Below are 19,980 nucleotides of genomic sequence, written 5' to 3'. Positions count from 1 at the left end.
TTATCACTTTTGATTATTTTTGATAGCCTAGAGTATATAGTGTGTTAGAAGTTGGGGACAGATATTGAAGCAAATTAAAGGTAATACAGAAATATAGTGAAAAAGTTTTACTTGTTCTCTTAGCAGGTGGCTCTGCTGAGATATTCCAAATGGAGCATTTTGTTTTCTAAATCTATTATTAGTTGCTAATCTTTGCTAGGTGTGCAGTCCAAATTGCTGCATTTCTAAATAGCTATTTGCCATCTCCTTTATTGGAAAATATAAAGTTATCCAATCAATGTTCAAGAAAATAAAATTAGTTTGAGCCTTTAGGATTCCCGTGGTAAACTGGGATTATTTTGGATTTCTAGAGATGTGTCTCCGGGCTCGGAGTAGCATGAAATTTTTGTAGGTTGCAGCTAATTCCACCTGATCTTAGCAAGAACAATGGTTTTCTCCTCATGTTACTCTCTGTGTTTTAAACCTTTCAGTGGCACTGCGTTGCTCTTTGGATCACTTCCAAGGCTTTAGTAGGGCCTGCCAAGCCCTGCATGGACTGGCTGCCTCCTACCAACTACCCCAGCTTCATTTCACACCTTTCTCTCCAGGTGTTCAGGTAAGTTCTTTAAATGTGCCCTTCTTCCTTTGGCACAGGATGTTTGACTTCTTCCTACACTCTGCCTGGAATGGTCCCGACTCCATTCCCATCCCCACCTCCAATCTAGCTGTGTAATTGATTCCTACCATTTCTTTAAACCTTTGTTCAATAATTACTTTCTCAGGCAAGCTTCTTTGAGACCCTCTCACCACTACCTCTACCCAGACTAGGTAAAACTGGCTCATTTTATGCCCACATATCACTCATAATTACCCTTCACAGAAGTTATATTTGTGCTTTTAATTAATTTATTTACATCATTATTTGATGGATGCCTCCTTCTCATCAAACTGTGATACCTGTGGAGATGATAAGTATGCTTGTTTTTGTGCAACATTATACCATCCCTAAAGTAATATAAACCCAACACATAGTAGGTGCTCAATAAATACTTTTGGATAAGTAAATAAATGAATGACTCCATAACTGTAACAATAATCTCTCCCTTAATTTTCTTTCCTTTATGTGATCGCAGCCATTTTCTGGAAACTGGATTTTTCTCTGCATTGTACTTGGGGTCACCTACTTTCTAGGTACGGCTGTAGATGCTCCCATTGCTGTATGTAGACTGGTAGGTGAGAGGATGGTACCCACTGTGGCAGACACTTAATTCCAGGAAGTCCTCTATAAACCCATGGGGGAAAATATTTCAGCTTCCCGTTATGCTCTCTTGCAGCTGAGAAGAGACAATAAAACAAAAATAAAGAAGGGCCAAGAGGCCCAAAGAGATCTGGGGTGCACTAGACCTCTTGGCTCCTTTTCTGCCATCTAAAAGATACTCTGGACGTTATGAGCCTATATTTTATTTTTCTAGATAAAAAAGGTGAGATTTAAAGGGAGTTGGCCTCAGGTAAAAAATAGCAACTGTACTAACACCATGGATAATAAGACCCTCATAAATTTACTTAAAAGTTCATCTTTCAGGCTTTTCCCAGTGAGATTTCTAGAAGCATAAATAGCGCCACTTGCTCACTTGCTTCAGTCATGTCTGACTCTTTGCAATGCTATGGACTGCAGCCTGCCAGGCTCCTCTGTCCATGGAATTCTCCAGGCAAGAATACTGGAGTGGGAAGCCATGTCCTCCTCCAGGGGATCTTCTCCCTCCAGGGATCAAACTCACATCTTTTTATATCTCCTACATTGGCAGGCAGGTTCTTTACCACTAGCTCCACCTGGGAAGCCCATAAATAGTATGGCTGTTCCTCAAAATTCAGGAGAAATACGCTTTGTTTCCCTCCTTTCCTGTAAGTGTATATGTGAGACTCCTAACATACTCAGAGAGAGAAAATACTGAAGGGATATAACCTTATAATTTTGTGTTCCTTTTGAATTTGTTCTTACTGTCCTCTGCGTGAAAGTGGCTGCTATGTCAGTTGGGACAGGGACCTTTGGGTCAGACAGTCACTGGGAAATGGAGGTAGGGAACAGGTAATTGTGAAGCAGGGACAACTGCATGGCAACTTGCTCCACTGTTTGTTCGGTGGGCCAGAGTTCCTGCAGTTCCTCTGGTTTCTGGTTGTCACAGACACCGCTCTGGAAGCCATGGCCGTGTGGTCCCAGTGAGGGCAGAGAGGGCCTGACTCCAGCGGCATCAGCTGCAGGAATACACAGGCGCTCTCAGGAGTGGTAGCACAGAGCCAGCCAGGGGCCTACCAGGGGCTTTGTTTTCAGTCCTCTTTAAAGTTGCAATAAAATGGCAGAAAGTAGCTTTGAAGCCTCCTTTGAACAATTTTATTGTCTGTTCCCTGTGCCACAGAAGGGTAAAGTTGATAAACTGCTAAATAATCCACTTTTGTATATTTCATTTGAAAACTTTAAAATTTTAAATACTCACTTTATAGCCCTGATAAAGCATGACAGGGACTCAGCGCCTGCCTCCCTGTGCTCCTCTGGTGGGGACATGTGAGATGCTTGGTTTAACAGCACACTAAGGGACTGTCACTGGCCTGGATTCCACCCTGGTCCATGACTCACTGGTTGGAGAGAGATACTACTTCTGGGAAGCAACAGTTTCATATATTTCCAGTGAAGAGGCTGGGCCCAAGATAGAAGTGGAATCTAGTCTTTCAGGGTCAATTGGAGGAATAAATCATACTTACTGGGAAAGAACCACACAGATAGAGGTGGACCCCGGACTGGGGTGGGAGGAACCCAGCAATATAATTATTTAATACTTTGAGGATAGTGATTGGGTATTATTCATCTTTGTGTTCCCAATGATTTGTGCATTCCTTGGCACATAGCAGGTACTCAATAAATATTTATTTTATGAATAAGTAAATGAATGAAAAAGCAAACTGAGTAAACCTCAAATGGAACTGCCCTCTGTATTAGTTTCCTAGAATTTATGTAAGAAAGTATCACAAATTATGACTTAACCAACAGAAATTTGTTATCTCAGTTTTGGAGGCTATAAATCTGAGATCAAAGTGTCAACAGATTCCTGCTTCTTCTGAAGGCACTAGGGAAGGATCTGTCTCAGGCCTGTTTCTTAGCTTCTGGTAGTTCCTTGGTTTTTGACAGTGTAACTCCTATTTTTACATGGGATTCTCCCTGTGTGTACACATATGTCAGATTTCAAATTTCTTCTTTATCCAAGGATACCAGCCATATTGGATTAGGGACCCATCCTATGCCAGCCAGGCATTATCTTAATTTAACTAATTACATCTAACATGACTCCTTTTCCAAATAAGGTCACATTCTAAGGTACAGAAGATGAAGACTTCAGCATATGAATTAGGCGGCACAATTCAATGCATAACACTTTCTTTCTTACACACTCAAAAGTGGAATTTTATTATAAAAATATTCAAAGAGCACTCATTTGATAAGTATTTTCCTGGATGTCAAGCGATATGGGTTCTGAAAAAATAAAAGAGAGAGGTGGGTCCTGGACTCCACTCAGCCATTGACCACTGGTGTAAATATAAACATGGGTTTCATTTGGGTAATGAGCCTGGGATATTTGATCCTCAAGTTGCTGTTTATCTTAAACTTTGTATAATTTTCTTAGCCGTTCACTTGAAGTACACCTCTTACATGGCCGCTCCTTAGAGATCCTTTCTTATTGCTGTGCTCTCAGAATTCTATAGTAATGGAGTCCAGCAACATTTCTTTAAAGGATTCAAGAACTTTGCCTTCCTGCTTCAGAGACCAGTGTCCTGAACTCATGAAGTCAAGAACCAAGTCTCTGTTTCTTACCACTGAATTTCAATAGCTAACATAGTACCTGGCACTCAATATTCAATAATAGTAAACAATAAATATGTGTTGAATAAATATTGAATGAATGAATGTACTTATAATAATTTCCAAATTATTCCCATAAATTTGTCAGCTATGTTCACTTTGTGTTTAAATCTTTTTTATTCGCTATTCACAGTTCTTTGTAACTACCAACTCCAATGTGACTGAGAGCTCAAAAATCTCTTATTTAATGTCCATAAATCAATGGTTGTCTATAGATACAATAATTTCAAAGTATCTAAGGGATTATATGAAAATTTAGGGGACTGTGAGCAAATTAACCTATAGGAAACATAGTCATTGTATAAAAACTGGCAGGGAATGACATTTATAAGTTTCCTTCTACGTAATTTGGTGTTAAAAATTAGCACCTCTCCATGGATGTTTCTTAATAAATCTTATAGTCTCTCTTTCTGTGTATATTTTACATTATTTTATATAATAGGAGATCCATGTATACATAAAATAAAGAGCATAGTAGAAGGTTGAGCATATAGGGAGCATTAATTTCTGTATTACCCTGATGCTTGGGCCCAATGGATCATGTAGTCACAGAAGGTATATGTGAAGAGTCAAGAATAGCACTCTATGAAAAGTAAAATTTATAAACTTTTTTTTATTATTTAAGGCTCCAAAGAGATTTGGGCTTTTATATCATTTTCAGAGCTTTGACATTTTTTCTTTATTTTTAAGGCTTGATATTAAAGCTTGTCCAAGGAAAATGGAGGAAGAGGTATTATTTTTGCAGCTACAAAAATAGCTAAGCCAAGAGGATTCCATATTGTCTCATCAATCCCACCACTACCAACAGGACATTCAGAGGAGGATGTAACCTGCTAAGAGCAATAACAAGCAAAATTTATGAAACAACTAATTCTAAAAGTGTTTTAATAATTGAAAGGAGAATTTTAAGTTAGGGAAATGGAACCCAAGGAGTATTTCATTTCTCCTTCTATTTCCACCTATTCCAAGTAACCCCTTGCTACTCAAACTGTAGTAACCCATTTGCCAGGAATGAGGGAACTGTTTGAAAAATCTTACAGGCTACAGAGGTGCCTTCATCTTACTGAACAGTATATGGAACAAGACTCTTCCAATGACAACGTTAGAAAATTATATCAAGTTTAATTTTTCTCCTACATCCTGGTTTCATTTATGAGACTGTTCAGTTCTCCAGGGCTGCAGTCGAAATCAGGAAAGTCTTTCTGCCAAAGAAGAAAAGATTTCCATTTGACAGAAATACTGTTCAGAGTGATTGATTTAAAAGTGCTGAACTCATATTCAGAGTCTGAAATCCAGGAACCGCCAGCTGGGCTGGGATTCAAAATTACAAGGATGGAGTGAGTTTCTGAGTTGTGATGCATTAAGTGGTGGGGGCAATTGCTTTTCTCACCTATCTCACAAGGGATGGAGGAAGGGAAACATTTAAGAATTAAGAAAAGAAATCTTTGGACTGTTGAGTGACTGCATCTTGCTCTGCTAGAGGCAGAATCCCACTTTGCATTTAGTAGGGAAACTTTGGTGAGGAATTTAATAAATCTTTTGGTAACTATTAATTGTTTGAAAGAAGAGTTGGAGGAGATAAAATAAATAATAGAAGAGGAAAACCATATAGACCAGTCACTTTACTAAGGCTGGGCCTACAAAATATAGGTGCCTGAGAACATAATAGTGCTATTTAATACAAGCAAAACATTTCCAAGGTGTGAACAAAAAAGAGTTGGTCTACTGGGAAAAAATACCTTTTGAATATTCTGCAAGAAACAGTAAGCGTGAACAATGGTGCTAGGAGATTAAGACATAAAATGTTAACTTACTCTTGTAATTTCTGTACTGTGGTTTTTAAAGATGGATTTATCAGTGGTTTGTTGTTTCTTCTTCTTTTTTTTTTCTTATCCATGCCAAGCTATTTCCTTGCAAGCCATTTTGAAATAAAATATTTTTAAAAGGGACACAGTGTTAAAGGAGATGTATAAATAAGACAAGTGCTAATTACAGTGTCCAAAAAGAATGTCTTTATCCTGTGACTCGCAGCACAACTGCTTACACGGGGAGTGAGAGAGCTCCATTCCGGAGCTGCACTTTCTATCAAGTCACAGAGTGTAAATCTGGGCAATAAATGATCAGAAGGTACTGTACTGTGTAACTTGTACAATGTTCATAAAATAAATTAATGAACAAATAAATATTCTCTGATGGAAGAGCTGGCAAAAATATATCTCACAAAAATGCCTCTGTCTTCCATTGGGGAGAATGGCACAGAAGTGACATCTCTTTGAACAGTGTGCCTGGTCTTAGATTAGCACTTGGAAAATAATCTTGGTGCCTGATCTGAGGACTGTGGCATCGGCTGAACCCCTGTGGCTGTCCAATGGGGGACCTGCCTGTGCTGAGGATGCGGGATCAAACTAGACTTTCCTTCTGGCCACAAAGCCACCGACCCACTTGAAATTCTCAGAAACCTAAGTATTGATTTGTACCCACAGACAGAAGTTCGTGGAGCTTCATTCTGAGTAGAAATAACTCTGCAAGCTAGAAAATCTGTAAAGGAAGACAACTTTCCTTAAAGATACGCTCAAAAAATGAAAATGCCAATTACTGTCCTCCGAGTTTGGGTGGGAGGGTATATACATATCCTGAGCCAGTTTTGCTGAGCTGACTTTTGCCATGGGCATATATACGATGGTTGTATATGCCAGGACACTAAGTTTAAATTCTGTGTTATGGCCCCTAAGATTCTGACTAATATGACTAATGTTTCTTATTCCTGATCATGTCCCAGCAATTCCTAATAGAAGTATTCCATTTTTTCCTTGTTCTCTGGCTCTTCCAACTTTTATTCTTATTTTCCTCTTCAAAGTTTTGTGCATACTGCTTATTCCTTGACCTTACATTCATCTTCCTCTCCAAGAATACATTCCCAGCCCATCCTGTGTGTGCATTCTAAGTTGCTTTAGTCATGTCCAACACTGTGCGACCCTACGGACTGTAGCCCAACAGACTCCTCTGTCCATGAGATTCTTCTCTAAGCAAGAATACTGTAGTGGGTTGCCATGCCCTCCTCCAGGGGATCTTTCTGATCCGGGGTTTGAACTTGGGCCTCAGATCTTCTCCATTGGCAGGCAGGTTCTTTACCAATGGCACCACCTGGGAAGTCCCTCAGTCCATCCTACAAGGCACAAATTAAACCCCCGTTTCCCAGTGAAGCTTTCCAACTGTTCCATCCCATGATGACTCCTGCATTCTTCGAGTTTTTTGGTTTTCAAACTTGACAGCACAGTGAGCAATTTTCTTGTGATTGTTTGACTTCTTTTCATACTACCTCTCAAAGTACTTCTAAGCCTCTGAGGTCAGAGACAGTCCTATACAAGGCCACTGCACTTCTGTGAATCTTTAAAGTAGGCATTTTGAAATAGTGTGACTTAAAATATTAATAACACTTTGTGCACACAATTTGAAATAATTTTTTAAAAATTAATTTATAATTTTAAAAAGTTATTAAGAATCTTACAACTTCATAGTTTTACATTTAAGCCTTATGAAAGCATCTCTTTAGCTTCTAAACATTCTTATTTTGTCAGGATCATTTAAGCCATGCTTCTATTTATCTTAAATCATTTTACTATTTTGTAGTTATTTTAATTTCAATACAATTATCATTTTAAAATTACAGCCTATTAAAAGTCAATCCAGTCACTTGTCCACATTAATGCTAATAATCAGTACTAAAGAAATATGCCCCAGATAAATAACTTTGAATTAGAAGTTAGATTTGATAAGAAGATAGCAAGAAAGCCAAAGAGCCACCATAATGCATTGTGAATCACTTAGAACAAAGACCTCTGTGAAATTTTGGAGAGAATGTGGTTAGCAAAAAAGCAACACCAACATTAAATACATTTTAGGATTCTCAAAAACTACAAAATAATTGGTCAAGAATGATTTTTAAGTGAAAAAAATAAATGAACCTCCCTGAGTGGTGTAGCTATAAGATCAGTACCCTTAATCTGCCCCAAAACTATGAAGGCCAGAGATGTATGTATGAATTATGGTATGCCATCCCCCTGATTGGTATGTCTTACATTAGTTATGTAAATTCTGAAGAATCTCACACAACTCTCTTTCATTATGTTGCTCCCTACAGCATAAGCTTACCAGATAAAATATAGAGTGCCTAGTTACATTTAAATTTCAGATAAATAATAAAGAAAAAGTTGGTATAATTTTTCCCTAAAAAATGCAAGCAATTTACTTATAATAAAAATATTCATTGCCTATCTAAACTTCAACTTTAACTGAGTATCCTCTATTTTAGAAACTAGCTGATGATTTATAAGAATTAAAAGACTATTGTGTGTGTGTGAATGTACAAAAAGGCAGTTTGAAAGATACTTAATTATGAGTCATCTGATACTGCCTTTCACCACTGTGGTCCAAATGCATTTTGCACTTTTCCTTGGGTACTTATTCATATAGTCAACAAATATTCATTGAGTACCTACTAAGAGCCAGCCACAGTTTGAGGCTTAGGAGACTAATAATGAACAAAAGACAAATATCCTGCTTTCATGGAGTTTACATTCAAGTGGCAGAAACAAACAAAAAGCCTAAAAATTGTGTAGTTTGTCTCGTGGTGATAAATTATCTAAAGACAAATAAAGAAGCATGAACAAGATCGGGGGTAGGGAGTGGAGCTATCCTGAACCCATTTTAACAGATATCCAAGGAAGAAAGAGTTTGAGCCATGCAGATATCTAAGATAAGAATATATAGACAAAGAGAATCTAAAAATAACAGTATTCTTGGTGCATTCCATGAGTGGTAAGAAAACCAGTGCACCTAGAATGGAGAGAGCAAGGTGGAGAGGAAGGGAGAAGAGAAGAAAGAGATAGCAAAGGTTATTATCAGGTTATTTCTGAGTAGAACATACCTGGAATGCAAAACAATAAACTTACCTAGGGCAAGGACCATGCACTGGGAAACACGAGGAATACTGTTTGTACACAAGAGTGATCTGGTTTTGGAATTAGGGTGATGGTGGCCTCATAGAATGAGTTTGGAAGCTTACCTTCATCTGCAATTTTCTGGAAGAGTTTGAGTAAGATAGGTGTTAGCTCTTCTCTAAATTTTTGGTATAATTCAGCTGTGAAGCCATCTGGTCCTGGGCTTTTGTTTGCTGGAAGATTTTTGATTACAGTTTCGATTTCCTTGCTTGTGATGGGTCTGTTAAGATCTTCTATTTCTTCCTGGTTCAGTTTTGGAAAGTTATACTTTTCTAAGAATTTGTCCATTTCATCCAAGTTGTCCATTTTATTGGCATAGAGCTGCTGGTAGTAGTCTCTTATGATCCTTTGTATTTCAGTGTTGTCTGTTGTGATCTCTCCATTTTCATTTCTAATTTTGTTAATTTGGTTCTTCTCTCTTTGTTTCTTAATGAGTCTTGCTAATGGTTTGTCAATTTTGTTTATTTTTTCAAAAAACCAGCTTTTAGCTTTGTTGATTTTTGCTATGGTCTCTTTAGTTTCTTTTGCATTTATTTCTGCCCTGATTTTTAAGATTTCTTTCCTTCTGCTAACCCTGGGGTTCTTCATTTCTTCCTTCTCTAATTGCTTTAGGTGTAGAGTTAGGTTATTTATTTGGTTTTATTCTTGTTTCTTGATGTAAGCCTGTAATGCTATGAACCTTCCCCTTAGCACTGCTTTTACAGTGTCCCATAGGTTTTGGGTTGTTGTGTTTTCATTTTCATTCATTTCTATACATATTTTGATTTCTTTTTTGATTTTCTTCTATGATTTGTTGGTTATTCAGAAGCGTGTTATTTAGCCTCCATATGTTTGAATTTTTAACAAATTTTTTCCTGTAATTGAGATCTAATCTTACTGCACTGTGGTCAGAAAAGATGACTGGAATGATTTCAATTTTTTTGAATTTTCCAAGACCAGATTTATGGCCCAGGATGTGATCTATTCTGGAGAAGGTTCCGTGTGCACTTGAGAAAAAGGTGAAGTTGATTGTTTTGGGGTGAAATGTCCTATAGATATCAATTAGGTCTAGCTGGTCCATTGTGTCATTTAAGGTTTGTGTTTCCTTGTTAATTTTCTGTTTAGTTGATCTATCCATAGTTGTGAGTGGGGTATTAAAGTCTCCCACTATTATTGTGTTACTATTAATTTCCTCTTTCATACTCATTAGTGTTTGCTGTACATATTGCGGTGCTCCTATGTTGGGTGCATATATATTTATAATTGTTATATCTTCTTCTTGGATTGATCCTTTGATCATTATGTAGTGTCCTTCTTTGTCTCTTTTCACATCCTTTATTTGAAAGTCTATTTTATCTGATATGAGTATAGACAAAGATGCCACAAAAAAAGAAAACTACAGGCCAATATCACTGATGAACATAGATGCAAAAATCCTTAACAAAATTCTAGCAAACAGAATCCAACAACATATTAAAAAAATCATACACCATGACCAAGTGGGCTTTATCCCAGGAATGCAAGGATTCTTTAATATCCGCAAATCAATCAATGTAATACACCACATTAACAAATTGAAAGATAAAAACCATATGATTATCTCAATAGATGCAGAGAAAACCTTTGACAAAATTCAACACTCATTTATGATTAAAACTCTCCAAAAAGCAGGAGTAGAAGGAACATACCTCAACATAATAAAAGCTATATATGACAAACTCACAGCAAGCATCACCCTCAATGGTGAAAAATTGAAAGCATTTCCCCTGAAATCAGGAACAAGACAAGGGTGCCCACTCTCACCACTACTATTCAACATAGTGTTGGAAGTTTTGGCCACAGCAATCAGAGCAGAAAAAGAAGTAAAAGGAATCCAGATAGGAAAAGAAGAAGTGAAACTCTCACTGTTTGCAGATGACATGATCCTCTACATAGAAAACCCTAAAGACTCTACCAGAAAATTACTAGAGCTAATCAATGAATATAGTAAAGTTGCAAGATATAAAATTCACACACAGAAATCCCTTGCATTCCTATATACTGACAATGAAAAAACAGAAAGAGAAATTAAGGAAACAATACCACTCACCATTGCAACAAAAAGAATAAAATACTTAGGAGTATATCTACCTAAAGAAACAAAAGACCTATACATAGAAAATTATAAAACACTGATGAAAGAAATCAAAGAGGACACAAACAGATGGAGAAACATACCGTGTTCATGGATTGGAAGAATCAATATTGTCAAAATGGCTATTCTACCCAAAGCAATCTATAGATTCAATGCAATCCCTATCAAGCTACCAACGGTATTTTTCACAGAACTAGACTAAAGAATTTCACAATTTGTATGGAAATACAAAAAACCTCGAATAGCCAAAGTAATCTTGAGAAAGAAGAATGGAACTGGAGGAATCAACCTGCCTGACTTCAGACTCTACTACAAAGCCACAGTCATCAAGACAGTATGGTACTGGCACAAAGACAGAAATATAGATCAATGGAACAGAATAGAAAGCCCAGAGATAAATCCACGAACCTATGGACACCTTATCTTTGACAAAGGAGGCAAGGATATACAATGGAAAAAAGACAACCTCTTTAACAAGTGGTGCTGGGAAAACTGGTCAACCACTTGTAAAAGAATGAAACTAGAACACTTTCTAACACCATACACAAAAATAAACTCAAAATGGATTAAAGATCTAAATGTAAGACCAGAAACTATAAAACTCCTAGAGGAGAACATAGGCAAAACACTCTCCGACATAAATCACAGCAAGATCCTCTATGACCCACCTCCCAGAATATTGGAAATAAAAGCAAAACTAAACAAATGGGACCTAATGAAACTTAAAAGCTTTTGCACTACAAAGGAAACTATAAGTAAGGTGAAAAGACAGCCCTCAGATTGGGAGAAAATAATAGCAAATGAAGAAACAGACAAAGGATTAATCTCAAAAATATACAAGCAACTCCTGCAGCTCAATTCCAGAAAAATAAATGACCCAATCAAAAAATGGGCCAAAGAACTAAACAGACATTTCTCCAAAGAAGACATACAGATGGCTAACAAACACATGAAAAGATGCTCAACATCACTCATTATCAGAGAAATGCAAATCAAAACCACAATGAGGTACCATTACACGCCAGTCAGGATGGCTGCTATCCAAAAGTCTACAAGCAATAAATGCTGGAGAGGGTGTGGAGAAAAGGGAACCCTCTTACACTGTTGGTGGGAATGCAAACTAGTACAGCCGCTATGGAAAACAGTGTGGAGATTTCTTAAAAAGCTGGAAATAGAACTGCCATATGACCCAGCAATCCCACTTCTGGGCATACACACTGAGGAAACCAGATCTGAAAGAGACACGTGCACCCCAATGTTCATCGCAGCACTGTTTATAATAGCCAGGACATGGAAGCAACCTAGATGCCCATCAGCAGATGAATGGATAAGGAAGCTGTGGTACATATACACCATGGAATATTACTCAGCCATTAAAAAGAATTCATTTGAATCAGTTCTAATGAGATGGATGAAACTGGAGCCCATTATACAGAGTGAAGTAAGCCAGAAAGATAAAGAACATTACAGCATACTAACACATATATATGGAATTTAGAAAGATGGTAACGATAACCCTATATGCAAAACAGAAAAAGAGACACAGAAATACAAAACAGACTTTTGAACTCTGTGGGAGAATGTGAGGGTGGGATATTTCAAAAGAACAGCATGTATACTATCTATGGTGAAACAGATCACCAGCCCAGGTGGGATGCATGAGACAAGTGCTCGGGCCTGGTGCACTGGGAAGACCCAGAGGAATCGGGTGGAGAGGGAGGTGGGAGGGGGGATCGGGATGGGGAATAGGTGTAAATCTATGGCTGATTCATATCAATGTATGACAAAACCCACTGAAATGTTGTGAAGTAATTAGCCTCCAACTAATAAAAAAAAAAAAAAAAGAGTGATCTGGCTGGGCTATTTCTCTCTGTGGAGTACAGCTCTGATTTAGCAGGAGGAAGGGCTGGGAGTTGTTCTTTAACTGTTCCACTTGGTTTCCTCCTAAAGTTGAAAGTTCAAATGATTAGAGTGGGCTTCCTACATCTAAAAGAGATGAAATTTGGTTGAAGCCACATCAGCCAGTGCATTATCTGGCTAGAATAGCTAACAGAATTCTTGCCCCACAGTAACCGATGACCCTTGCTTCTTTAGTAGTTCCCATATTTCTGCCTGTGCGTATTGTGTGTTCAGTAGGTCAGTCATGTCTGACTCTTTGCGACCCCGTAGACTATAGTCCACTAGGCTCCTCTGTCCATGGATTTTTCCAGGCAAGAATATTGAAGTGGTTTGAGGTTTCGTACTCCAGGTTTGCTGTTTCCTTCCTGATCCAGGAATCAAACCCATGTCTCTTGCATCTCCTGCATTGGCAGGCAGATTCTTTACCACCAGCACACCTGGGAATCAGGCATATTTCTGGCTAATTCGAAATAAGTTAGAAGTAAATGTTTGCTAAGGGCTTCCCAGGTAGGTAGCAGAGTGGTAAAGAATCCATGAAATGTTTACTAAGCTCAGTTCTTGAGCTCCTCAATCTTTACCTCCATTCATTGGGTTGATGCTATTTGGTAACTACAAAAGCCTCATCATTTCAGTGAGGATGGGCGTTTCCTAATTTGCCCTATTTTGCATGGTATCATCTGTTGATCTGTTCTTCTCTCAAATGCGACAGTGTTGCAGAGATTCTTCTAAATTTTCAACTCAAATTGCATCAAGTAATTATAAAGAATGGTCATTAGTTATACTTTCCTTCATCCTTCCTTTCTTACTATAGTGCTATCACTACAGACAATGCTGCTGTCAATCGATAATCCCACATTGTATTCCTTTGTCCTGGTATCTTCTGCTCATCACTAATAGGCATATTTTGACTGCAGAAACAAATAATAACATTTTGACCCCATCTGGAATTTATTTTGTGCATGTCTACAAAACCCAAGTCTTAAATGCCTGTAGCCAGGTAACTGTCCTTGACTTACTGGTGATCTTTTTTATTTTCCTCTCTGCCTTTGAAACATATATTCAGTCCTCCTGTTCTTTCCTGCAAATTCCAGTCTCCTAATCTTTGAGCTGGAAGACCTCCATGGTAGTCCCATAGCTTTCCTGTTGATCCACTCACTCTTATTCAGTGAAACTTCTTTCAATTTTTCCCTTCTATAGGATCCTTTCTTTTTTTTTTCTTTGTATAACATGGGAGTTCAATAAATATGGATTATGTGACTAGTTTGTACATGTCACAGTGTCTGATTTTCTTTATTTAACATTTCCTCAAGCACCATGTCCCTGCAGATACCTATTTTGATGAACTACCTCTCCAAAGCCGTTATCATTTACACATATTTGGCAAATATGCTAAAGTTACAAACAAAGAGAAGGGGTGAAGTAGAGTGATGAGAGAGTTAATTATCAGAAAATGTTCTATGAAGTGAGTGAATCAATGACCCATTCAAATTTAAATTTACATTGTGAGTCACAAAATCTCTATGCCCTCAAAGTTTCCTGGTCTGTCCCGCATGAGAGATAATTAGCAGATACATTTTAAAAAGCCACCATGTCTCTAATCCACAAAGCTCTTTCTCTTTTGGTAACATTAGTAAAAGAAAAACACATTTATTTTCCTTGTTAAGCTTAAAACAACAGGCAAAGCAAGCTAAGGTTTCTTCCTGCCCTGCCCTGCCCGCTCTCTCTTTCCCTTTCCGCTGAATTACAGTCTTACTATTACTCTGAATGAAAATTAGGATGAACAGACAGTTACCTTCAAGTAGAGGGCCAGGTTGGGATTTGGGGGGCTCACAACTGTTCCCCAGTGGTTAGTCCTTTCATTTCTGGAAACAGTCTTCAGATGTATTTGTTCTTCTGCCTCATGTGGATGTTCCCCAAACCATTCTGTGGTTCTTCTCTTTACTGTGCTTTTTCCTGAATTCTACTATGGCAATCTGGGCACACATCCAACATCCGTAAATGAAAACCTCTTCATGCAGCCCAGATTCAGCACTACATACCAGCAGTTAAAGGCTGTCTTTTCTGTCCCACATCCAAACGTTAGCATATACAATATCAATAAGCTGTGCCTTTCATCTTCTCAACACTGTGGAGGTGTTTATATTTGTGTGGGACATTTAAGCAGTTCCAGCCAATGGGCTTTTACATCAGGCTAGGCCCCAGGCAGGGAGCAGCCTCAATTGAAAACAGGAACTGAAAGTGTTCTTGGTAAAATTCTGTATCTGCCCAAATCTAGCTGTCTAACTCAATGCCTGACCTTCTTTAAAGAGGTCATCCTCAGAATTATGGGGCAGTTTGATAAGCTGGGATATACTAATTTATTGGCCATTAAAAAAAAGAGGAAATTTTATTGTGGATTACTCTGCTTTCTTGAAGATTTTTTTTTATAATTAAAAACATCTGGAAGGCATTTTAATATATCATAAACAAGAGGAAATCCAAAGCACGTGACTTCTAAGAAAATGATGCAAATTGAATTCCTTGCCAAAATTTACTGTAATCTGTTTTTCTTTTTTTCCGGGGTGGGAGTTTGAAGGTGGAGGATTCAAGAAAAGAAGGCAAATGAGAATAGCATCAAGAATTCTACAGAGAAAAGAGTTATTTCAAAATTAGTCGACTGCTATTTTTGGCCAGTGTTAGAAGACATTACACATTGACAGAGTCTCTGAGATACATTTGGTTTCTTCTTAAAAATTAGTGATTTTACTGGTAAATTTCTTTATGAAATAAACAAATAATTACATAAGCATAAACTAAATTAAGAAGTTGTAATAAGAAATAGAAAGAAACATCTTCCAGGGTGAACTTAGGTAAAGAACAAGCTATGATTAGTATTTTATTCTACTTTTCTATACTATCATTTATTTGGATAATGGCATAACAAGGTTACATGCAGTTCTAATAAATAGCACCCAAAATTGAGGCCTGTATACAACATTGCAATGTTTCTCAATTTGTCTTTCATCAGATAGGGCATAAGCTAGCTTACAATATAAATGATGTATTTTGAGGACTTCTTCTTTATTTAACCCTGGAGATAAATGGAAAATAATTATCAATTTCAACAATTGAGATCTCTTAATATGGTGGGTAACACACAGACACACACTCACACACACACACACATCTCCGTAAAACAAACCTAACAGTAGCAATGTGGCTAATGGTTACCTTATTTGGCTTCCAGTTCTTGGATGTACACTTGATAATTTTATAAAAATAACTTTGTTTAGGGCAGAGTATGTTTTTAAGTGTGTAATAATTTATAAAAGCTCATTAATCTGCTGTAAATATGTACTTACACAAAGTATGTGAAAAAATCAGTGGTATTTTAAAAGATGTAGGAATCTCTTGTTTTCCTGGAAAAATTCCATATTTGGCATTTTGGAAAAGCATGTGAACTAAAGGGAAACAAACCTCTGTCCAAATTGTATCTTTGCATTTCATAGCCGTAACTTTGAATTTCAAGCTCTTCACCTCTAAAACAGAAAAAAAAAAAAAAAAAATTACCCATATCCTCTAAGAATTAAATGAGATAATACTATATAAATACTTATATAAATCTGACACAGCTTCTGGGATGTAGTGGGTCCTTGAGTGATAACTATTATTATTATTGGTATTAATTGTATTATTATGAAAAGAATTCTAGCAAAAAAAAAAAAAGAAAAACAGCCAATGCTTAGACTTTTTGTTTATTGTTCTAATTCTTTTTCAGAAGGGTGCTATTCTATTTTGTCTCTTTCTTTCTGCTCAAGAAGTTGGTCAATTGATTGAATGATTAACTAATCATTAACTTCAGTGCAGTTTATCATGTGGGTGTGGGCTCTGCCTCTACCCTTCCAGGCACTGAGGCAGTCACCTTAGAAGACTTAGAGGTGGTCCTAACATTCAAGGAACTCTAGGTCTATGTAAAGAAGCAACTAACTAAAAAACTCCCATTCATTTAGTGCCAGACATCGTGAGAGATGCAGAAGATAAGAAATGAAGTAGAGAAGCTTCCTGCTCGGCAGAGGCATCCAGGCAAAGGTCCTTCCTAGCATAGGAACATAGGTTGAGGTAGCAACTAGCCGACTGAGAAGGTCATCAGTGTTGATTGTGGGAGTTGAGGTGTGAGTCAGAAGTCAACACATACTTTTACGCCATGTGGAAGATTGAAATAAAATCCATAAAAATCAGTATTTAGAGTTCTATTTAAACATATTGATAAGAAAAATCTTGCTTATGAAAAAATATTATGAATTAAGTCCATTAGGAAGTGTATAAATCTTACCAGGAAGTTTACATTTTCCAAATAGATGGAGCTAGCTATATGGGGCTTGAGGATGGAGAGAAAGATATTCAAGAGGATGGACACTGAAACCAGGGAGACATGGTCCTATATTCTAAGTCTAACTGTCCAACATGAAGCTTTGAGCCAGTTGTATAACCTTTCTTAGCTTTGATTTCCTTACCTGCAGAACAGGAATAATACATATTTAGAGTTGTTATGAGGATTAGTGTTAAGTTACATTAAGAGTTTGGCAGATAGGTAGCATTCAATAAATGATGTCTATTATTATGGCGATTATTATTATCATTATTAAGAAAGCCAAAGGACTTGTTTAATTTACAACCACTTTCTTGCAATGAAAATATAATTCATATCATTTATAAATTTACATGTTATTCCTTTATTGGTGTAACAATTAGGTAGTGTTGGTCATTGGCCATAAGTGGTGGAAGTTTTAATTATTTACTATTTTCCAAGAACTTTATTTTGAAAATGTAGAGTACAGCTCTTTCAAAATAACAACCAATGTTTCATCCAATTTAAGAAAAACTAATGTGAAGAAAAAAGAATCATTTAAAACCTATTCCTGAAGTAGATGACTGTGGATTATATCTACCACTCTTTTGACTCCTCTGTCTTTAATGGGAGCTCAAAGCAACAGCCTGAATAATACTCAACTACAGATGAGGTGAGTAAGAACAGACTTTTATTACAAAGGAAATTACTAGGCTAATTTGCGTTGAGTAGCTTAAACAAGTCTACCAACTACACTGATCTGAGAAAATACTACCCAGAGACAGAAATGGAGGAGACTAGGCTAAGATAATGCCTTTTCATTTTTATATTCATATTTTAGAATCCTATCTTAAAATAGGTTTTCAGATGGGTTAATGGTCCATTTTGATACTAAATACCAAAAAAAAAAAAGTTTATTGAATCTGAACCTTGAAGCAAGCGTCCATAAACCCAAATCTAATACTAGTTAGTTGTACAAGAGGCATGAAGAACATTAAAACCTTCCATGAGAGAAGTATGTTTAGTAGACCAAGGATTCCATCATAAATATTGCTATGAGGAGCATGGTATAAAATAATTAAGGCAATCAACTGCAGATAAAATATTAATATGACAAAAATATGTGCTGTATTGAGAGAAGGATATGGAGAAGCAAAATAAGATGTACTAGTATACATAGCATATTAATAGCTGGGTCACCAACTTTGTTTAAGCCTGACATGTTATCTATTGCCTTCATAGGATTCAGAAATGTCTTTTTCTCATTTTAGACCTTGGCCTATGGTGATATTCTTTAGATTGCAATAGCTACTCACATGGTTTATCAATTTATATTGTCAACCAGTCCGTGTACATACATTTTGAAGAGATATTTAGCTTTTGCTAGTGGAGCCATTTCCAGATCAGAGAGTAAAACAAAGGAGAAACCTCTCAGTTTTATGTTAAGAAATAAAGCAAAAACAAACAAAAAAACTCTCTAGAATTAGAACAAGGTAAATATATTTGAAGCAAGATAAATATGCTCAATGATCATTAACTCTAACCTTATGCACTTAAGGTTGACAGACATCATCTAACAGATAAAAAGGATAAAAAATATTTAGAGATGTTACTCACACTGCCCATGTTAAAGTATTACAGCTGTAAGAGACCATCTGTAAATTTTAAAACAGCGCCCAATTACTCTTTCTCTGTGCTCGGTTACTGATACTATCTGCCAAGCTATAGTCAAACTCAGTAAATAAATAAACCAATAAAACCCTAGGGGGAAAGTCCTTAATCTACAACACAGTGATTTTGTAGCTTGAAAAAAAAAATACTTTGGAAAATAAACTTTTGTAAAATAATACTAAGAACTATATTTATCTTTCTACCTATGGTGTTGAAAAAACACAGGCAGTGCAGTTTGTTGATTTAGCAGAATAATGTTGAACCAAACTGGGTGCTGATATGATTCTGGAGAATAAAACAGACTCGGTCTCTATCCTCATAGAGCTTATGATATTATTGCTTAGTATCCCAGTTATCCTTCTTTTTACATTCAGGAAAGAGAGATATTAATCAATCATCCAATCATATAAACTCTACCTAGAATTTAAAGAGCAAAGGTGTGCATGCTAGGAAATAATGTTGGAAAAGTGGGAAATCTGAAGTCTCATACATAAACTTCATCTCAGTAGTAGCTCTCAATTTCCCAGTGAGTAATAGTACAAATAAGATAAAATTTCTGTTTTTTTTCCCTTCATTATAATATTATGAAAAATAAAAGAAATACTACAAATCTATGAGAGAAAATACGCTATATAAATCCTAGATGTTCTTGTTTATATTAATTCATTTCAGCACAGTTTGGTTGTATGCTCATTAGACTCAAGAAGAAACTCATCATGGTCCTGCTCACTTTTATATACTGAGAATATAGTATGTTCACCAGAAATCTTAAAAAAAGGCAAAGAATAATAATGATCATGTGACTGTAGAAGTAAAATGTTCTGATATTGGGCTCTCAGATGATGAAAAAAGATCATTTAGACTGGAGAAATGGTCATTGGTCTGAGCCTTAACTTATAGGTAAGATGTAGGCTTGTGGAAATGGCAAAGGAAGAATCCAGGATAAAAAAATATGCACAGAATCAAAAATGCCTTCACATTTGATCAATCAGATAATCTGTCCTCCAGGTTTTCCCAGGTACTTAAGAAGCAAGTGTAAGCTAAGAGGTCAGGATACTGAGTTACGTGACAGGAACATTGA

General features: G+C 36.7%; 1 long non-coding RNA gene across 1 annotated transcript in view; it reads right to left on the bottom strand.

The window, feature by feature from the left end:
- LOC122436724 overlaps positions 1 to 15,037 on the bottom strand; it is an 88,167-nt gene extending 73,130 nt beyond the window's left edge. Inside the window, exon 1 of the long non-coding RNA XR_006268088.1 lies at positions 14,694 to 15,037. This is a non-coding gene — a long non-coding RNA (uncharacterized LOC122436724). The remainder of the gene's footprint in view (positions 1 to 14,693) is intronic.
- Between the last annotated feature and the right edge of the window lie 4,943 nt (positions 15,038 to 19,980).

This window comes from Cervus canadensis, chromosome 2 (assembly GCF_019320065.1).
Source record: "Cervus canadensis isolate Bull #8, Minnesota chromosome 2, ASM1932006v1, whole genome shotgun sequence".
NCBI lineage: Eukaryota > Metazoa > Chordata > Mammalia > Artiodactyla > Cervidae > Cervus > Cervus canadensis.
Note: the sequence above shows the minus strand (reverse complement) of the source record. Positions and strands in the feature narration are given on the sequence as shown.